This window comes from Melopsittacus undulatus, chromosome Z (genome assembly GCF_012275295.1).
Source record: "Melopsittacus undulatus isolate bMelUnd1 chromosome Z, bMelUnd1.mat.Z, whole genome shotgun sequence".
In the NCBI taxonomy this organism is placed as follows: domain Eukaryota; kingdom Metazoa; phylum Chordata; class Aves; order Psittaciformes; family Psittaculidae; genus Melopsittacus; species Melopsittacus undulatus.
This window is the reverse complement of record NC_047557.1, coordinates 4,989,811-5,009,522: the sequence shown is the minus strand read 5'-3', so window position 1 is coordinate 5,009,522 and position 19,712 is coordinate 4,989,811.

Genomic DNA, 19,712 nt, shown 5'->3' with positions numbered 1-19,712 from the left:
GTTGTAAGGAACATAAAACATTCTTGAGAACAATCTGAAAGCCTAAACCAGTTGGTGCTTTTCAGGCAAGATTGCTCCCTTATGACATGTTAGAACCATATCCTCCTAGGACTCAGTACCTTCCTTGCACCCCTGATAATACAGCTGATTAGTGAGTGTATTCAGGGGAAACTTTAAACCATTACCTCTAAGTCTGCTAAAGTAAGATATAGGATGGAATAAAGCATACCGCAACTTCCCAGTTCTTTGTGGTCTTTTGTTAGACCATTTGGTTAAAATTCAAGCTTTGTTTCAAGTAAAAACTTCTGGATAATTTTTTATTATTCATTATGTAGTTACATTTTCAGCTGATACTGCCAAAATACAAAATTCAACTTTTCAGCTTGCCTTCTCTGTAATTACTGGTGTATAGTAATGATAAAACTCCTACCTCTAAACTCATTTCTCCCCTGACAGAAGCTGAGGATTCTCTTTGCCCACTTCTTTCATTCTCCTTCATGACAGGCTGAGAGTTTTCCTTAGAGGACTCAAACAGGAAATGTGGAGCAGCATCTCTGGTGTACACAAAGTAAGTTCAAGACTTCATGAATCTGTTCTCCGTTCTGAACTGCAGCTTTACAGGATTGTGGAAAACTTAAAGATGATGTATTGGTCCCCCATTTAAACTTTCTGAGTAGAAGCATTTAAAATTCATGTACGTCAACTTCTCAGAAAGAATGTCAATGCAAAAATCATTTGATCAGCATATTATGGTCTATTGGTGAGATAATCAAGGTTAGAACAATGGCTTTTTACCTAGCACAGAGAGCAAAGTCATCTCACCTTTCTGCTAATCATATCCTAGATGAATCCAATTTAAACAGTTTTGAAAAACAAATAAGACCACTGAGGGCAAACTGAGTTTCTAAAACACACATTGTAGAATAGATAGGGCAGCATGCAGAATGTTTTAAGCTAAAGCCATTTGCCCATAAGACCCCTTTGAAATATTTTTAGGACTGAAATATCAGCATAGTTTTGTAGAAAATAAGGAAGAATTTCCAGAGAATTTGAAAGGATATGAAAATACAACATCAAAAAAAAAAAGAAAGAAAAAAGGCATGTGGGCCTGTTTAAAAGCTGATAAAAAAAATCAATCTAGAAGAGAAATGTGAAAACAAGTGGCATTTATTGGTAGGAATATACATTTGGAGAATTGAATCTTCCAGGTGACAACAATCAGTATGCAATACAGACAAATACTTTTCCAGTACTCACGTGCCTCCATCCATCAGGTTTAGCACTTGCCCATTGTGTTAGCATTCCACAGAGGCACAGCTGGCAAGGCTAGAAGGGATTTCACAGCCAGGTAATCTTTTGCCTGCCACAACTGTACCTAAATAGTTATTTTTGACAGAGATTATTCTAAACAATTTTTAAAATCTCCAGTAACGGGAGATGTACAGTCTCTCTGTGCTACATATTCCCATCCTTCACAATCCTTACAGTTAGGAATTTTTCCCTAACTTAAATCTCCTCTACTGCGATTTTAGCTCATTACCTCTTGCCCTAGCCCCAGTGGACATGAGAAACACTTTATTCATTTCCTTTTTGCAGCCATTTTTGACACGTTTGAAGATACTTATGTGTCTCTTAATTCTTCTTTCCTCTTAGACTAAACAAATTCCATCATGCTGAATATTCAGGATCTCAGCAGCTATTTACAATGTGCTCATATATCAGGGCACAGGAGACCTGAATGACTGTCTAAACTCATTGGTAAGTAATGGCCCTACTATTCTGCCACAGGGGAACTGTTTAGTTTGAGTTAAAAAGGAAAGGGAATTAACCTGAGGTATTTTAGGAACCAGTTCAGATGCATGCTGTGTGTTCATGCCAAAGATGTAAGTGGATATTGTGAAACTAGCCAGCTTCACACACAACAAGGAAAAAAGGAGCTGTAAAGTGATGTGGTAGCTTTCTAGGAAAGGATGGGAAAACTGTCTGAACTTAAAAAGGAGTATTGTTGCTTCTGTCAAGCCTGCTAGAGAGGTAAGGAGATGAGGAGTACCATTGTGTGTCCTGGAACCTTTGCCTTCCATTCAGAGCACGTAAGGTTCATCTCAAAAAGTGTTAAGGACATAAAAGTCATCTGAAGGTCACAAGGTGCCACTGCAATTGATGGACTAGCATGAAACTAAGCGGAGGAGCTGCTATGTTGTGTCATCAGCAGACCAAGTACCAGGAGAGGTACAACTTCACAAACTGCCAAAGGATTTACCACTCACCTCTCTTCTGTGTCAAGTATAAAATCCTTCTCCTCCTCCTTTTTTCCAGTGCCTTGGTTAATACAAACACATGGCACTGAGCATACTTGAAGAAAAATAAAATCCACAGACAATCTTTCCTTCCTGTGGAGAGAGTGAGCCACACTTGACAGATGCTAATTATATCACTTAGAGTTATACTAGAAGGTGCTCAGATATCAAAGAGATAGATGGGAATGGGTATATAAATACAGTAGGTCTTAGATCTCATTATGCAGTAATTCTGGATTTGAATAAAACCTAGACTGACTGTCAATGATACTGTTGTAACTGAGGGGTGTGAAAAGGGACTAAGATATAGTGTTTCCTTTCCATGTCTGATCTTTGCAAGAATTCTTCCAGACAGATAATTCTCATAGATTTATAGGGAATTTGTCTTAATTCTGCACTGCCTTCTACTGTTTCTAAACACAGCACGTGAGTGTTTTTCAGAAATATTAAGCAATATGACTAAGCATCTGTCAGGTGTTTGCTCTCTTATCTTCCCAAGGGCAGAAGTAAGAGCGTGTGTATAAGCGGAAGCAGATGGCAGCGTAAGCATATTCTGTATACACGGATGCAGTGAATGCAGTAATATTGTTTAAATAGCAAATCCGCAATAACTTTATTTGAAATAGCAGTGTATCAAGCTGGGGGGATGAAAGTTGTGGAAATGTTTTGGGAGCAGTCTGTGTAGGAAAGGAGACAAGTGTCATTCCAGAACACTGTGCAGAAGTGGATTATTTTGCAGTGCCGCAACCAAAAGTCACCACTGGATTAATTCCCTAATCTGCAGATAGAGAATCAATTAGGTGCTATTAGAAGGAAGAGAATAAAATTGGAACATGGTGTGGTTGCTTTTGTAGAACTAACAGGCAAAACATACCAGCTGAGGCATGAAAGAGATGTGCCCAGAGTTATGGGGAGAGCAGGAAAGGAAAGCCCAGAATGGGAGGGTGTTCAGTCAGGTTTAAGAGTGAAACACTGGGAGCCAAAAAGAAAGGACTGCTCAGAAGCCTTGCAATGTTGACACTTTGTACTTATCATACTATGGGAGTCGAAGTCCACCAGTTTGGCTGCCCTTAACACTGAAGAGCAGAAATTTCTAAAGAATAGTGGAAGCTTTTGAGTTTAGCAGGGTAAGTATGAAAGGCTACGAGTGCACAAGGTGGGTGAGGGACCAATATGCGCTGGCCCTGCTGCTTGGTGGGGTAGAGGACAGAGCCCTGGGATCTGATAGCTCCAGCTGAGAGTGTACAGGAGACATAAACTAATCAGAAGCCCCAAAGTTGCTTTACCATGATGAGGGAACTTTACTATTGTAATTTGTGAAAGCTAAGTAGGTCATTGTATCTCATTCAATTTCCTCCTCTTTTTGTTTCCTTTTCTTTTCTTCCCTCAGGAAAGCACACTTCCTTACACACTTGACTACTTGTTTGTAAATGGGAAGTGCTTTCAATTGAGCACCCAGATGGTATAACATGCTCATCATTATTGTCCAAACATGAGCAGTTTAGATGGAGGCTCAAGGCAGTGCTTATTAATGAACCTTAAAGATAGTGAAACATCACCAATCAAAGCTTAGGAAAAGCTTACAAATACATTCTGCATTCTTTTTTTTTTTTTTTCTTCCCTTGCAAGAGTTTGTTTTAAAATTAGAACAGGATACAAAGTTATTACAGAAATCTGGTTTTCCTCTCTGAACTTCTGAGGTTTATGCTGATTAATTTTGGGGGGGATTCAGGGAGATTGTGAAATGGTTTTGATCACTAAAGAGATTCCAGGTCTGCGTAATTTTTATACTTCTCTAGTGATAAATAGCACTTTTCCTTTTCTTAGTCCTATTACAAAGCCCAAGGGAAGCTAATACAAGAGCTCTTGGGGAGGTAAAGGAGAGTAATAAATTGCAGAACAATATTAACAACTGGAGAAAGAAGAAAAATAACAGTTTGAAAAGATTCAATTAGGATAAACGAATGCTAATTCACTTGGGGAATATTAATACTCAGCAAACATACAAAGGAGGAGAGTACAGAATTGACAAAGGCTCTATAACTAAGAAAGGAAGGAACAGCAGTTTAAGTCATATTCACTGTAGGGATAAAGATACAATTTGTGTTTGTTCACGTATAAATGTTTCTGGCAGAACCAATGTAGTGTATTATATGTTTGAAAACATTTGTCCAACTTTGCAAACAATCTCAAAATCATGAGTCTATGTAATCACTCTAACACACAATACTAGAAGCTTATATTTATTCCATCAAGGTTACTTATATTATTTTCCATAACCATATTTTCTATGTCTGTTGTCCTGGATTGAGCAGTAGCAGACATTTTTCTCAGTCTTAGTAACTGGCACAGTGCTGTGTTTTTGACTTTCAGCCTGGGAACAGTGCTAATAACACCAATGATTTTAGCTGCTGCTCAATAATATTTACTCTGACCAAGGACTTTATGAGTCTCATGCTTTGCCAGGGAGGAGGGGAAGCCAGGAGGAAACAAAAACAGGACACCTCACAAAAACTAGCCAAAGAGGTATTCCCTACCACAGCATGTCATGCCCAGCATATAAACTAGGGGAAGTCACCCCGAAGAACTAGATCACTGTTCGGGTCGGACTGGGTGGTGAGCGGTTGTATTCTATTCCCTTGTCATTTCCCTTATCATTATTATTATTGGTGGTAGCAGTAGTGTTTTTGTGTTATACCTTAGTTACTGGACTGTTCTTATCTCAACATGTGGGAGTTACATTCTTTCAATTCTCCCCCCTATCCCTCTGGGAGCAGGGGAGGAACAGGTCAGGGAGTAAGTGAGCGGCTGCAGGGTTCTGAGTTACTGGCTGGGCTTAAACCACGACACTGTTAAATCGAAAGGATCAGATTCTTAGGGGATGGGGCATACCCATATTATTATGTTGCTTCATGAAAAATTGCACAGTAGCGTCACCCCTAATATTCAGCTCTTCCTTCTCCTGTACTAAAGATTATAGGTGTATTAAGCATTTATGACTGATCATATCCCCAACTGTTTTGGTATAGGGCTTAATTCTCTTCCCGTATGTGCAAAACCACAACTAGAACTACTACTAGAGAAACATGTCAAACTGCAGGTAAATTAAATGTACACTTCATCAGTTGAAAATGTCAGGTTAAGCAAAACAAAGGTAAGTTGAAGACAAACTTCAGTTTTATTGTAAAGACAACTCTCAAAGGCAACTTTGCAGTGGGAGCCTAGTTGAGCCTTTTTAAGGAAAGAAGGAGATGAAACAAGATCTGAACAACATTAAAGTGACACCATAAAAACCTTGGATCAGTGCGATATTGAAGCATGTGTCTATAGCTTTATGGGACTGTTCAAATACCTAAAACACAGAGGATGGATCTGCATTTTACACCAAACTGTCTGCTCTCCAGATTAGAGGAAGATATATTTCTTAAGTGTCTTGCTGAATTAGAGAGAAACCTTAGATTGAACCTTACCTGGCTCATCTAAAAACTGACCTTAGAAAATCAATCATTCAAAAATAAGGATCATTATTTTATTCATTGTTTATTCTCTCTTCTCCTCCTGTGGCTACATGTCTTCTCTGGGGTTCCATGTCCATCTCTACTAAACTACTGCAGCAATCACCCTCTCTGAATGTTTGCTCCACAAGGTGGCAAAATGCAGTAAAGAACATCTCTGCTTTTCTGCCCTGCAGTTCACCTTAAACAAAAAAAAATCTGAACTAGATTTGATTCCCATATCAATGGAGGCTCAAAACAGAGGAGAAACAGGAACTGCTCTGAATACTTTTTATGTGCTTGCTGTTGCCAGGGAAACCATTCCACTCGCATCCCAGTGCAGAGCATATCTTGTACTTCTAGCATTCTAGTTCTCAGAAAATTAAAGCTGTATCATGCTATCATGATGTGGAGAAAGTATAAGGAAATGAGGACAAACAGTGCTTAAAATAACAGACCTAGCTTCTAAAAATAAAAGATTTATTGAGATCAGATTTAAAATGTTTTACATGTTTATTTTTTTAGGACTCAGCCTTGTACAAAAATAGATTGAGGTGCAAGGATGCACCCTAGTTCATGCTGAATACGCAGAAGAGGCTTCTGATATTTAGCAATTATATTCTCCGCTATAACACAAAATTAGCTGTGGGGTGTGTGGCAGACAAAGAAGACCATGAATAGCAGTGATTTCTTGTATCATGCTATAATAAATGTGATGATGGTATGCAGTTTTTATGTGTGGGTAAACATATTAGGACAAATTTATCCCTGATGTGAGTCTATTGATTGTGCTGGATCATCCAGGGAGAAATTTGACGTGGTGTTCCATGCCCAGACCTTTGATCCTCTGTAATTTATTTATGAAACAAAGAGCAAATAAAGTTTTCCAGGGAGATTCTGACATATGAGCAAATATCAAATGAAAATCCCATATTCTGTGTTGACACAGGCTAGAAGTAATTTTTGTATAGCAACCTAAGTAACAATGGTAACATCAATGTTAAATATGATCATAAAATTTTGTCACAAGTTTAAGAAAAATAAAATCTGAAACCTGTCAGTAAACGTTTAAGGCAGGTACAAATATATATTTGTCCAAGAGTCCTTTACCACTCTAGACATAATATACACTATGACTAATACGGAGCAAATTCTCTTTCACCTTATCTTACCCATCACTGTGTGCAAACCCTCACTTACTAGGATAATTTCAACTGGAGTACCAGAAGGCACTAGCAAGAATATAAGCAATAGAGCAGTTCCAGTGAATGAATACAGAATATGTCTTAACATCTTCAAACTGATCTTTTTTTCATGAGTCCTGAGCAACTCTACACTCTGCCAAGTCCCACCAGTAAAAGGAATGCTGTTGTTACCTCCGTGTCAGCTGATCACCATCTGCTGCCAAGTGAAGAGGTCTCTGCTGGAATATAATTGTCATTGTCCAGGCTGCTACACAAAGTTTCAAAGAAGCACTTTCTTGAAAACCTTTTCATCCATGTATACTGAGTATAAACATACCCTTTAAAATAAAATGCGAATGAGTAACAAGAAGCAGAGACAGGTGACAATGTGAAGTAATTTAACACCTAGGGTCTTATTCTGAGGACAAATTATAGACTCTTGGCACTTCAAGTAGGACCAAAATATGTCCAGAAAGCATTTTAGTGTACAGTTATCTTAGGAAAATTTAAGATGGGCAGTAAGCAAAAAAGGAAATATACTGACCAATTCTAAGTATTTTTATATCATGACTTCACAGAATTATAAGAAAAATGAACACTGCATTTCCAATTGCCTGGATATAGAGAAGTTTATCTTGCAGTAGACACAAATATATCATAATTTCATCTTTAATTCAGTGTGTTGGGAAACACAGAAGTGCTTTATAAGGTTATTATGAAAGAATGCTCTGCTTCTTTTTAAATAATAACGAATAACCTGGTGAGTTGTAGAACTTTAATTCAATGTCTTTATCATTATATTTCCGGGCATCCTGTAGAAATCTAAGAAGTCATGAAAGCACTAAAACTTTAACTAACATTTGCAAAAACACTGTTTGAAGGTGGGATTTTTTTTGGTTAAGGAAGGTGTCCTCAGACAGGATCTTAATCATGTAGCTGTTCGAAATACAGTGTGCATCCACACATCATCATGAGTGTTTTCCTAATGATGTCCACAAATATGTGCTAGAATTCAGAGAGAGGAGAAACTGTCCTTGGTCAGGACTCATGCACAGATCTGCATTTTTTGGTGGTAGGAGCTTACCTTTCCTGGGGGAACACCTCACCCCCAGTGTATGCATGTAAAGTAACTCTTATCTTGTATGTTTTTTTCAGCCTTTTCAGTTTAAAAAGTCACATAAGAGCAAGGGGTACGATATGGTAGTCAGGTGAAGTTCCCAGTGACTGGAAAAAGGGAAATATAACCCCATTTTCAAGAAGGGGAAAATGGATGACCCCAGGAACTACAGACCAGTCAGTCTCACCTCTGTGCCTGGCAAAATCTTGGAGCAGATTCTCCTGGAAGGCATGCTAAGGCACAGGAGAAACAGCAAGGTGCTTGGTGACAGTCAGCATAGCTTTACTAAGGAGAAATTGTGCCTGATCAACTTCGTGGCCTTCTATGATGGGGCTGCAGAACTGATGGACAGGGTTGGAGCAGCTGATGTCATCTACCTGGACTTGTGGAAAGCGTTTGACAGTGTCCCACATGACATCCTTGTCTCTAAATTAGAGAGACATCAATTGGAGAGGTAGACCACTTAATGGATAAAGAACTGGCTGGATGGTCACACTCAAAGAGTTGTGGTCAATGGTTCAATGTCCAGCTGGAGACCAGTAACGAGTGGTGTCCCTCAGGGATCGGTGTTCGGACCGGTTTTGTTTAATATTTTTCTCGCTGACATGGACAATGGAATTGAGTGTGCTCTCGGCAAGTATGCTGATGACACCACGCTGTGTGGTTCGGTTGATATGATGGAGGAAAGGAGTGCCATACAGAGGGACCTTGACACTCTTGTGAGGTGGGAAAATGCCAACTTTATGAAGTTTAACCATGCCAAGTGCAAGGTCCTACACATGGGTCAGCAACCCCAAGCACAGCTACAGGTTGGGCAAAGAAGAGATTCAGAATAGCCCTGTGAAGAACGACTTGGGAGTGTTGATCAATGACAAAATGAACATAAGCCAGCAGTGTGTGCTTGCAGCCCAGAAAGCCAACCGTATTCTGGGCTGCATCAAAAGGAGTGTGACAGGAGGTCGAAGGAAGTGATCTTGCCCCTCTGCTCTTGTGAAACCTCACTTGGAGTATTGTGTGCAGTTCTGGTGCCCACAACATGAAAAGGACATGGAACTGTTGGAACAAGTCCAGAGGAGGGCCACAAGGATGATCAGGGGACTGGAGCACCTCCCATATGAAGACAGGTTGAGAAAGTTGGGGCTGTTTAGCCTGGAGAAGAGAAGGCTGCATGGAGACCTCCTAGCAGCCTTCCAGTATCTGAAGGGGGCCTACAAGGATGCTGGTGGGGGGTTATTCATTAGGGACTGTAGTGACAGAACAAGGGGTAACGGGTTAAACCTTTACCAGGGGAAGTTTAGATTGGATATAAGGAGGAAGCTCTTTACTGTGAGGGCGGTGAGGCACTGGAATGCATTTCCCAGGGAGGCTGTGAATGCTCCATCCCTGGCAGTGTTCAATGCCAGGCTGGACAAAGCCTTGGCTTTATTGTGAGATGTCCCTGCCCATGGCAGGGGAGTTGGAACTTAAGGTCTTAAGGTCTTTCTAACCCTAACTGTTCTATGATTTTATATCTGTAGTGGCTCAAGATATCTCAGCTTTTGCAGGTAAGTTTCCCCATAATGACTTATTTCTTGCATTTTGTACTCAGTTCCACAAGCTATTTGTTATTGTGCTATCTACATGACATGTGCCTTATACTTGAACAGCATGAGCAGACATTGAGCTAAGGAACAGGAAAGTGAAATGTTCTGCCTGAATGCAAACAGCAGATCAGGAGAGTTGCAATCAGTATCTTGGTCTCTTCACTAGCACTTGAGGTACCTCAATGTTTTAGTTCCTTGCTGAAACCAAGAAGCATACAGCCGTATCAATTACAGGGGTTCAAAAACCTTCACTGTTGAATTTCAAATTAAAATTAGCTGACATTTACCCTGGCCAATTGCTTTTTAAGGAAAAAAAGTAAAAAATAAACTCAAACCCCCCAATTCTTCAACTGAATATGTGCAAAACTTAAACCTTTTTTTTTAACATCTGTCTCACAATTTTTTTATTTTTTTTCATAAGGTTATTATAAATCTTGCTTTGGCTACTTTCTAACACACCAGAATATACCTGTATTTAGTAGATTCTTTCAATTAAACTTATTCAGGGACAGTGGGAACCAGATAGGCTTAAAAAGAGATGCTTATTTCAGTCACCATAGAAATTAGCTGTCATAATTAAATAGAGTAACCTGCAACTTTTATTTTTCTTATTACACTCTTCCATTTGCATCTCAGAGTAGTTGTGAAGCTGATCTTGGACTCCCTAAGTACTGCTTGTAGATAATGTACAAAAATAAAGATTGACCCTATGTTAGAGCTTTTAGAAGAATAGATAAAGGACGTGAGAAAGTGAGACTTATTGTAGAGCTGGGGAATTGAAACACAGAGAAATCCCACGAAGACAGATATACAGGCTTCACTTGTGGCACATGAATAATGGAATCACTAACTTTGTCCAAATAATAGCAGGAGGCATGGGGAGGTATCTCCAACTGAGTGCAGTTCTGAGGAGAACAATTTTTTATTGAGGTGAGCATAATTAGGAGTGAATAAATGAATAATTGAACTGAATGTCTAGAAAGAACCCTTAACAATGCTTGCTCTGTGGGGACATGGAATATTTTGCTCAGGGGACTGGCAGAAGAACTGGTACTTGAAACATTCAAAACCAGACTGTAAGAAGAATTCAAAAGTTTGCAGTCTGTCACAGAAAGAAGTGTTCTGTAAGTGCCTTTAATCTAGCTTTTACCTTCTTGCCACTCCAGAATACTATGATTTATTACAAGCAAGCATTCAGAACTCTATAAGAATTAAAATTACTACTTAAGAGACTGGTTTCTTACCGATATATGGGGATTTATAGACCTGATCTTGAATAAAGTTAACACATGTTGCCTCTGTAAATCCTCTCAATGAGATGTGAGACTAGACCACCTAGAATAAATTTTGAAAAGTGAAATTATTTACCTAATAGATCCAAAGAACTCCTCCGGCATACATACCGATTTTTGAAGCTGCATCTAATTTACCTGATAAAGTATAACAGCTCCTCTGGTGCTGTTAAGGCCTGTAGGAGAAATAATTATACAGGTACTAATATCTACTTAAGGAAAAGTGTATATTATCTAACTAATCCTTTGTTGTTCAGCTACAAGAACTGCTAATGAATGCCCAAGGCTGAGTTCTGCTGTGATATGGATGGGCAGAAAAAGAAACTATGTGTGTGCATCCAAAGTCAGAAGCATTTAAACATGTCTGGAAAATTTTAAAAATTTTGGGTGATATAGAAACTTAGATTTTAATTGCCTGAAGAGCATATTTCTAGTTAAGTTTTCAGAATTCCAGCTTGGGTTTGATTGCCTACAGCTATCCTAAACTGTATTTTAAATGTCGTGTTTTGCATGTTTGTGACCCCGCACTTATGAGCCACTTGGAGTGCATCCTTCCTCTTCACATGCTTGTTAGTTTAAACTTGCTGAAGATCAGAGCCCTAACACAGGACCCTGAGTTATGTCTGAACCATGCAAGGGCAAAATAAAATATTCTTCTAACCTCTATTCTCAGTGAATCAGGGAGTGATTCAGTGATGGCTGATGGAAGCAGTCTTTGATGCAGTCCCACTTCAACCAGGGCCAGAAACCACTGCTGAATCCCACAGCCTTACTTACCAAACTCATTGCAACCAAAAAGCAATACCAACAGGGAGTAAATCACATCTTTTCTTTTCAATTACAGGTTTTCTGTGCTTTTTTAAGGTCCCTTTTAATAAGTGACATTCTCTGACACCTGGATAGCTTTCTTAGGGATGACATAACAAGGAAGAGCTGAGAAATACAGAGAATGAATTCTGGTTAATACATGGAATTTAATGTTAACCAGATGGATGTGTTGATAGACTCATTTTGAAGTAAAGTTCATCCTCTAAAAAGTTAGGCTATTTAGATGATGACAATTTATTCCTGACTTCATGCAGAGTTTTAATCAGCTGTAATTAGGAACATTTCTATTTTTCTTTTATTGATGTTTTTTTTCACCTTTCCATGTGGCAAGCAGACAAGCTCTTGGGATAGTCTTGTTTTAACTAAAAATAAAGATATTCTTTCAACATGACTTATAATACAGTATTTCTCATATAATTTTGACATCCCATATTGATTATTACAGTGCTAAACTAATAGAACAAAAAGCATTCATTTTAACTAATGTATTGGTCTGGAGCTGTGGGTTTGTATCAGCTACAGCAACAATTTTCCTTTACTTTTTTGCTCTGTATTCTTATTTTTCAAGGTATTAGTCACCTCCTCTGACACCACCTCTGTCTTGTTCTTTTAGACTAAGGAAGGGGCTCCATCATTTGTACCAGTATCTGTTATAGTATCTCTAACTTTGGCTGGGAGACTTTAGATATTGTTGCAACATAAATAATACACAGATGAGTGCCAGACAGTTTACACAGCTCTGTTTTCAAAGGGGGAATTAGAGAGGAGGAATCATTCATGTTATGCCTTTATGGGCACTCTCAAATGCCTGTTGAGGTGTCCAGGAGCAGGATTTCTCAGGTGGGTCCCTTTGCTTCCCATCTGTTCAGGAGAAAATCTAAGAATCACACTTGGTGGCAGTGTTTGGCAGACAATCTGGAGAAAGCCCACAGACAGCATCCATGATCCAAGTGGGGGTCTGGGTGCATGTTTATTAAGATGAAAGATTCAGTTTGAATTTGTGCATCATCCTTGTGTGTGATAATCAAAGCTTTGTAAAAGTCTGCTGAAGTAATTTAAGCAGCTATTAAAATAAAAAGAGAGAGAAGCTTTCAAGCCAGCCTTCACTGCCATAATAAATTCTTGCTTCTTGAAACTTTCCTATCTGGATTTTCAGAGCACACAAACAAATAAAGGTGGGGGAGGTTTGCTGAGCCCCTGCTGCTGCTGTAACTGTGCTGTCGCCAACCAGCGCCTGTGATACCACCCTCTCATCGCTATCTATTTGCCATGTTCATCTCACACAGAGCAGAGGCATCAGTGCATTGCAGAGAGCAAGGTTATTGTAAAGAAGATTGTCATTGGCAGTAGGGCAGGCAAGCAACTCTACGTAGGTGTGTACACTTGTGTGTGTATATGCTATGTAAAGAATAGCTAGAAAAAAATATAGTTCAGGTATTTATTTTCTATACTTCATGTGGGATTTCTCTTATTGCATGTATTTTACCTAAACCAGACATAAAATTGAGTTTTTAACAGATAATCACATAAGATAAGAAGATTTGGATATCCCCCATGTTAGAACACTAACTCAAAGCTCTGAAGGCTGATCTATCCTACAGAATGGATACTTTTGCAGTGACAAGATCTGGCTCTCAGGAATGTCCACAATTTGCACCTAAGTCTTTGTCTTTGCTATATTCCCACCTTTAGCATCAGTCAGTATCTGTTAGCATCCTACTACTTAATAGCTGTCTGCTTACCAGCTTGTAGCTGTGAACTGGCATGAGGTGACCCTTGTTCACTTTCAGTATTATTGAACTGTTTAATGTAGAAGTTATTTGTTGCTATATTCAAAGGAATCAGTCTGTAACGATTCCATGGCTAATTTTATCTCTATTTCCAGTTCTCTATAAGCATTCAGGCTTTCAACCTGAAACTAACACTGGTTATAAACTCAGATGTATGGGAAATATTTCAAATTGAGATTAAGTAATTTCACTATACCCTAAAATACCATAAAACTAGCATAGAGATTTCTAGTCTCAGAAGATGGAGAGATGTAATAAGTTCTTGGAAATTTACAACTATAGTTTTCCCAACCCACAACTGGTTTTGAGGCAAAACTGAAATACTGGAAATGTTCCTGATGATAAGATGGAAGAATATTGGTTGGCTCAATCAGTATATTTTTGTTTCAGTAATTTAAGATGTAACTGACTGTGGATCTTTTTATTTTTTAATCATTTAAGGTCATAAACCACAGTTTTGAAATGGGAAAGTTATTCTGCTACCCCAATAACATTGTATAAATACATAGTTTTGCATACTACGTAACATATATAGTCTGTCTGTAAAGATAGATGTATAGCACCTGAAACCCCTCTTTTTACTCTACATTAACTAATGCAAAACACAGGGAAAAAAAAAAAAAGACAAACCAAAACCAAACAACCACCATTTCAGTCCTCTAGTAGATATATTTAGATGCTTCAGTTTTCCAGGCTGGAAAACTGACCACTGATAACAATGATCCAGCAAAATTCTTTCTGGAAGTGATTAAGTTCCCACACATCAGAAACAAAACAAACTTGTCTATGTGTACAGAAAAATTCGCATCTGCTAGCCTGAATGGGAACAGCTAAGCAGCTTTCATTTCTCTACCTAGAGTAAGAGTGAGATTAATCCATGGTGGCACTGCAGACACAGGAGAATCCAGTTGGCAAATCCATCAGGCCTAAAACTAGAAGAAAAGTCTGGAGAAACACCTGCACACTATCGGTTTTGTCCAAAGCCACCTGTCAAAAATAAAGCATTTATGAGAGTTTGATGGCTAACTGGGAAATAGTTTACAGAACAGTAACGGGTCTGCATGCTGAAAATATATCCTTAATGAGACAAATAGATACCCACAGAATCAGACATGAGCTTTCTTGTGGTTTAAGAATTTACTGTGTGTCAAGTGACCTGGAGTAAATGTCTGATTGCTTAATCTTAGTTTATGTGAAATATGAAGTAATTTTGCATAGCTTAATGCATCACCAGAGATGATTGAGACAGATCACACTGCCTCATATTTGCCAAGTGCATTGTGATTATGTAGCTCATCATCAGGAAACTTTGAGGATCACACCTGGATTAGGGCAATTCCAGGCACAGCTACAGGTTGGGCAGAGAAGAGATTTAGAGCAGCCCTGTGGAAAAAGACTTGGGGGTGTTGCTCAATGAGAAACTTAACATCAGCTGACTTCAGTGTGCTTTCGCAGCCCAGAAAGACAACTGTATCCTGGGCTGCATCAAAAAGAGTGTGACAGCAGATCGAAGGAAGTGATCCTGCCCCTCTACTCTTGTGAGACCTCAGCTGGAGTATTGTGTGCAGTTCTGGTGTTCTTAACATAAAAAGGATATGGAACTGTTGGAACAAGTCCAGAGGAGGGCCACAAGGATGATCAGGGGACTGGAGCACCTCTCGTATGAAGACAGATTGAGAAAGTTGGGGCTGTTCAACCTGGAGAAGGCTGTGTGCAGACCTTGTAGCAGCCTTCCAGTATCTGAAGGGGGCCTACAGGGTTCCTGGTGAGGGACTATTCATTTAGGGACTGTAGTGATAAGACAAGGGGTAATGGGTTAAAACTTTACCAGGGGAAGTTTAGATTGGATATAAGGAAGAAATTCTTTACTGTGAGGGTGGTGAGTGTCTTGGTTTAAGCCTAGCCAGCAACACAGAACCATGCAGCTGCTCTCTCAGTCTTCTTACCCCTTCCTCCCCTGCTCCTGGAGGGATGGGGGAGAGAATTGAAAGAACGTAACTCCCACGGGTTAAGAACAGTCCAGTAATTAAAGTATAACACAAACCACTACTGTTACCACTGGTAATAATAATGATAAGGGAAATAGCAAGGGAAGAGAATACAGCTGCTCACCACTCACCGACCAATACCCAGTCCGACCCGAACAGTGATCTAGTTCTTCGGGGTGACTTCCCCTAGTTTATATGCTGGGCATGACATGCTGTGGTGGTGAATACCTCTTTGGCTAGTTTTGGTGAGGAGTCCTGTCTCTGCTTCCTCCTGGCTTCCCCTCCTCCTTGGCAGAGCATGAGACTAGTAAAGTCCTTGGTCAGAGTAAATATTATTGAGCAGCAGCTAAAATCATTGGTGTTATTAGCACTGTTCCCAGGCTGAAAGTCAAAAACACAGCACTGTGCCAGCTACTAAGACTGAGAAAAATGTCTGCTACTGATCAACCCAGGACAGTATCCTTATTCCATACCATTTATGTAATGATCAGATCCCACATTTTTCAATATACCATCACTCCTGTCTCGTAAGAGAGAGAGCTATCATTCCTTAGTGCATGGATCAATCCCTATAAAGCTGCAGATTTCATCTTGTCTATCATGTGACATCTCTTGTGACAGTCTTTGAGAGCAGGAGAGAAGGTGTGCAGTGTTGGATTGTTGCCTGCTGATGACACCGAGGAACTTGTCTAGGCACTGCTGAGCTCTTCTGGTTTCATCATAGTTCATTCTTTGTTGGGATGACGATCAGAGAAAGTCAGGGCCAGTCGCTGGTGACCTGAAGACATCTAGTTGGTGGGCTATAAAATTGCTACACAGCAGACAACAGCATATAATTGAGTTCATTTGCTGTTTTCCCCTAAAATTAAATCCCTGTGAGACTTCCACATCTTCCTGTATTACCCACCAAGTATATCCAGGTCCCTGAGCAAAAAGCATTCCCACTAGTGGGTTTGCGTTTACCTGAAGCAGGAATAACCCAGACTGTCTTCCCCAGCAAATTCTTTATGTACACCACAGGAACTTTTTCCCCTTTTACAATATGCAAAATTTCTGACTGGGCTGGGCCAGCCCTGTTGGCAGATCCTCTGTTGACCAACCAGGTGGCTTTTGGTAAACGTGTATCCCAATGCTTGGAAGCTCCACCACCCATTGCTCTCAATGTAGTGTTTAACAGCACATTTTACCATTTGATTTTCTCAGAGGCTGGTGCATGGTAGGGGATGTGATATACCCACTCAATGCCATGCTCTTTGGCCCAAGTGTCTGTAATGTTATTCCAGAAATGAGTCCCCTTGTCTGACTCAGTTCTCTCTGGAATGCCATGTCACCACAAAATCTGTTTCTCAAGGCCCAGGATAGTGTTCTGGGCAGTGGCATGGGGCACAGTGTATTTTTCCAGCCATCCAGTAGTTCCTTCCACCATGGTAAGCACATGGCACTTGCCTTGGCAGGTTGGTGGGAGTGTGATATAATCAATCTACTAGGCCTCCCCATATTTGTACTTCATATTTGTACATCATCCTCCATACCAAAGAGGCTTTAACAGCCTGGGTTGCTTAATTGCAGCACATGTTTCACAGTTGTGAATAACCTGAGCTATAATATCCATTGTGAAGTCCACACCTCAGTCACAAGCCCATCTGTATGTTGCATCTCTGCCCTTGTGGCCTGAAGTGTCATGGGCCCACTAGGCCAAAAATTATCCACACTTATGTTGCTAATCTAAGTCCCTCTGAGCCACTTCAATCTTAGTAGCTTTATCCACTTGTTGGTTGCTCTGGTGTTCCCCAATGGCCTGACTCTTAGGTACATGAACACAGCATACTTTCACCACCAGGTTCTGCACCCAGGCAGTGATATCTTGCCACAGTGAAGCAGCCCAGATGGTTTTACCTCTTCATTGCCAGTCGCTCTGCTTCTATCGCTGCAATCACCCCCACAGGGCATTTGCCACCATCTATGAATCAATATAAGGTACTGGCCAGTTTTCTCATTCAGCAAAATCCAAGGCCAGCTGGCTGGCTTTCACTTCAGGAAACTGACTTGATTCACCCTCTCCTTCAGCAGTTTCTGCAACTTGTCATCGAGGACCCCGTATAGCTACTTTCCATCTCTGATTCTTCCAATGCACTGGAGGGATTCACTGAACTAAATACCTGCCCATACTATGCCATGCACCCTGCCACTCATGACTGTCCAGCCTTGGGGAATATCTCTCGGTCCTCCTATATTGTCATCTAACCATAGACAAGACCGAAATCCAACTCTGTTTAACTTTCGAGATTAGACAAAATGGTTGTGGGTAAAACACACTCTGCATGCGTGCCAACATGGTGATCCCCAACACAATCATCAGGGAGGTCTCAAGGGTACCCAAAGGCCATTCAAAACCATCAGAACTCTCAAATGATGCTGTAAATATTCTGGTGGGGGGACTGGGAAGGTAAGGGAATGTCTCCTTCATAGATTGACCACCCAAGGATGGGAAAACAAACGTGTAATTGCTAAACACTTATATTATATACCTCCCAAAATATAGATGTGTTGACCACACTGGGAACACAAGCCAGATCAGTTTCATGATAAATAAGTCTATTGTATTACAAGTCATTACCATAAAGTACAGTGAAAAAAGAACCTTAGCCCAAGACCCCAGCCAATAAACACTACAACAGCAAATACCGGCTGTAAGGTATGACATGCTGAAACTCTAAGATCAAGAGCTACAACTTTGAAAGTCAATAAATTAGCATTGTGACAAGTGACTATTAATCAGAAACAATAAATGCTTGTCACAAATATGATTAGACACACTCTGGTCAGATCTGTTGTTATCTCAACCCTTTGTGCCCCATGTTGCGCACCACAAAGAGTTGTGGTTTAAGCCCAGTCAGCAACCCAGAACCATGCAGCTGCTTGCTCACTCCCCCTAACCCTTCCTCCCCCGGCTCCCGGAGGGATGGGGAGGTGTTGTGGTTTAAACCAAGTCCCCCAACTCCTGGAGAGTTAGGAAGGAGAATCCAAGGAATGTAGCCCCAACGGATTGAGATAAGAACGGTTTAATAGCTAAGACATAACACAATAATAATGATACAGCCAATAAATAGCAAAAAGAATACAACACCCCACCAGCCACCGACCCATAACTCACTCCACCCTGCCCAGCTGAGCACCGTGTGCTCCCTCCTCCATTTTCCTCCAGAGCTCCATCCCTCCTGCTCTCTCTCTCCCAGTATGCATCCTGGGCATCACGTGCTATGGTATGGAATACCTCATTGGCTAGCCTGGGTCAGGTGTCCTGTCTCTCCTTCCTCCCGGCCTCCCCTCCTCCACCTGGCTGGAGCACGTGCTCAGAAAAGGCCTTGAACAAAAACACCCTCAAAACATGCTCGCTATCAAGCAACTGTTCCCAGCCCAGAAGTCAAAACACAGCACTGCACCAGCTACAAGAAGGAGAAAAATTACTGCCACGGCTGAACCCATGACAGGAGGACAACTAAAAGAATGTAACGTCCACAGGTTGAGATAAGAACAGTCCAGTAACTAAGTTATAACACAAAAACACTACTGCTATCACCAATAATAACAATGATTAGGGAATAACAAGAACAGAGAATATAACTGCTCACCACCCGCCAACTGATACCCAGCCTGACCCAAGCAGGGGTCTAGCCCTTCTGGGTAACTGCCCCCAGTTTATATGCTGGGCATGAGGTACTGTGTTATGGAACACCTCTTTGGTTAGTTTGGGTCAGGTGTCCTGTCTCTGCTTCCTCACGGCTTCCCCTCCTCCCTGGAAGAGCATGAGATTGAGAAAGTCCTTGGTCAGAGTAAACATTACTGAGCGGCAACTAAAGACATCGGTGCTATCAGCACTGTTCCCAGGCTGAAAGTAAAAAAAAACATCACTTCACCAGCTACTAAGATGGAGAAAAGTGACTGCTACTGCTGCACCCAGGACAGTGAGGCACTGGAATGGGTTGCCTGAGGAAGTTGTGAATGCTCCATCCCTGGCAGTGTTCAACGCCAGGTTGGATGAAACCTTGGGTGGCATGGTTTAGTGTGAGGTGGCTTTTCCCATGGCAGGGGGGTAGGAGGTAGATGATCTTAAGGTCCTTTCCAAGCCTAACTATTCT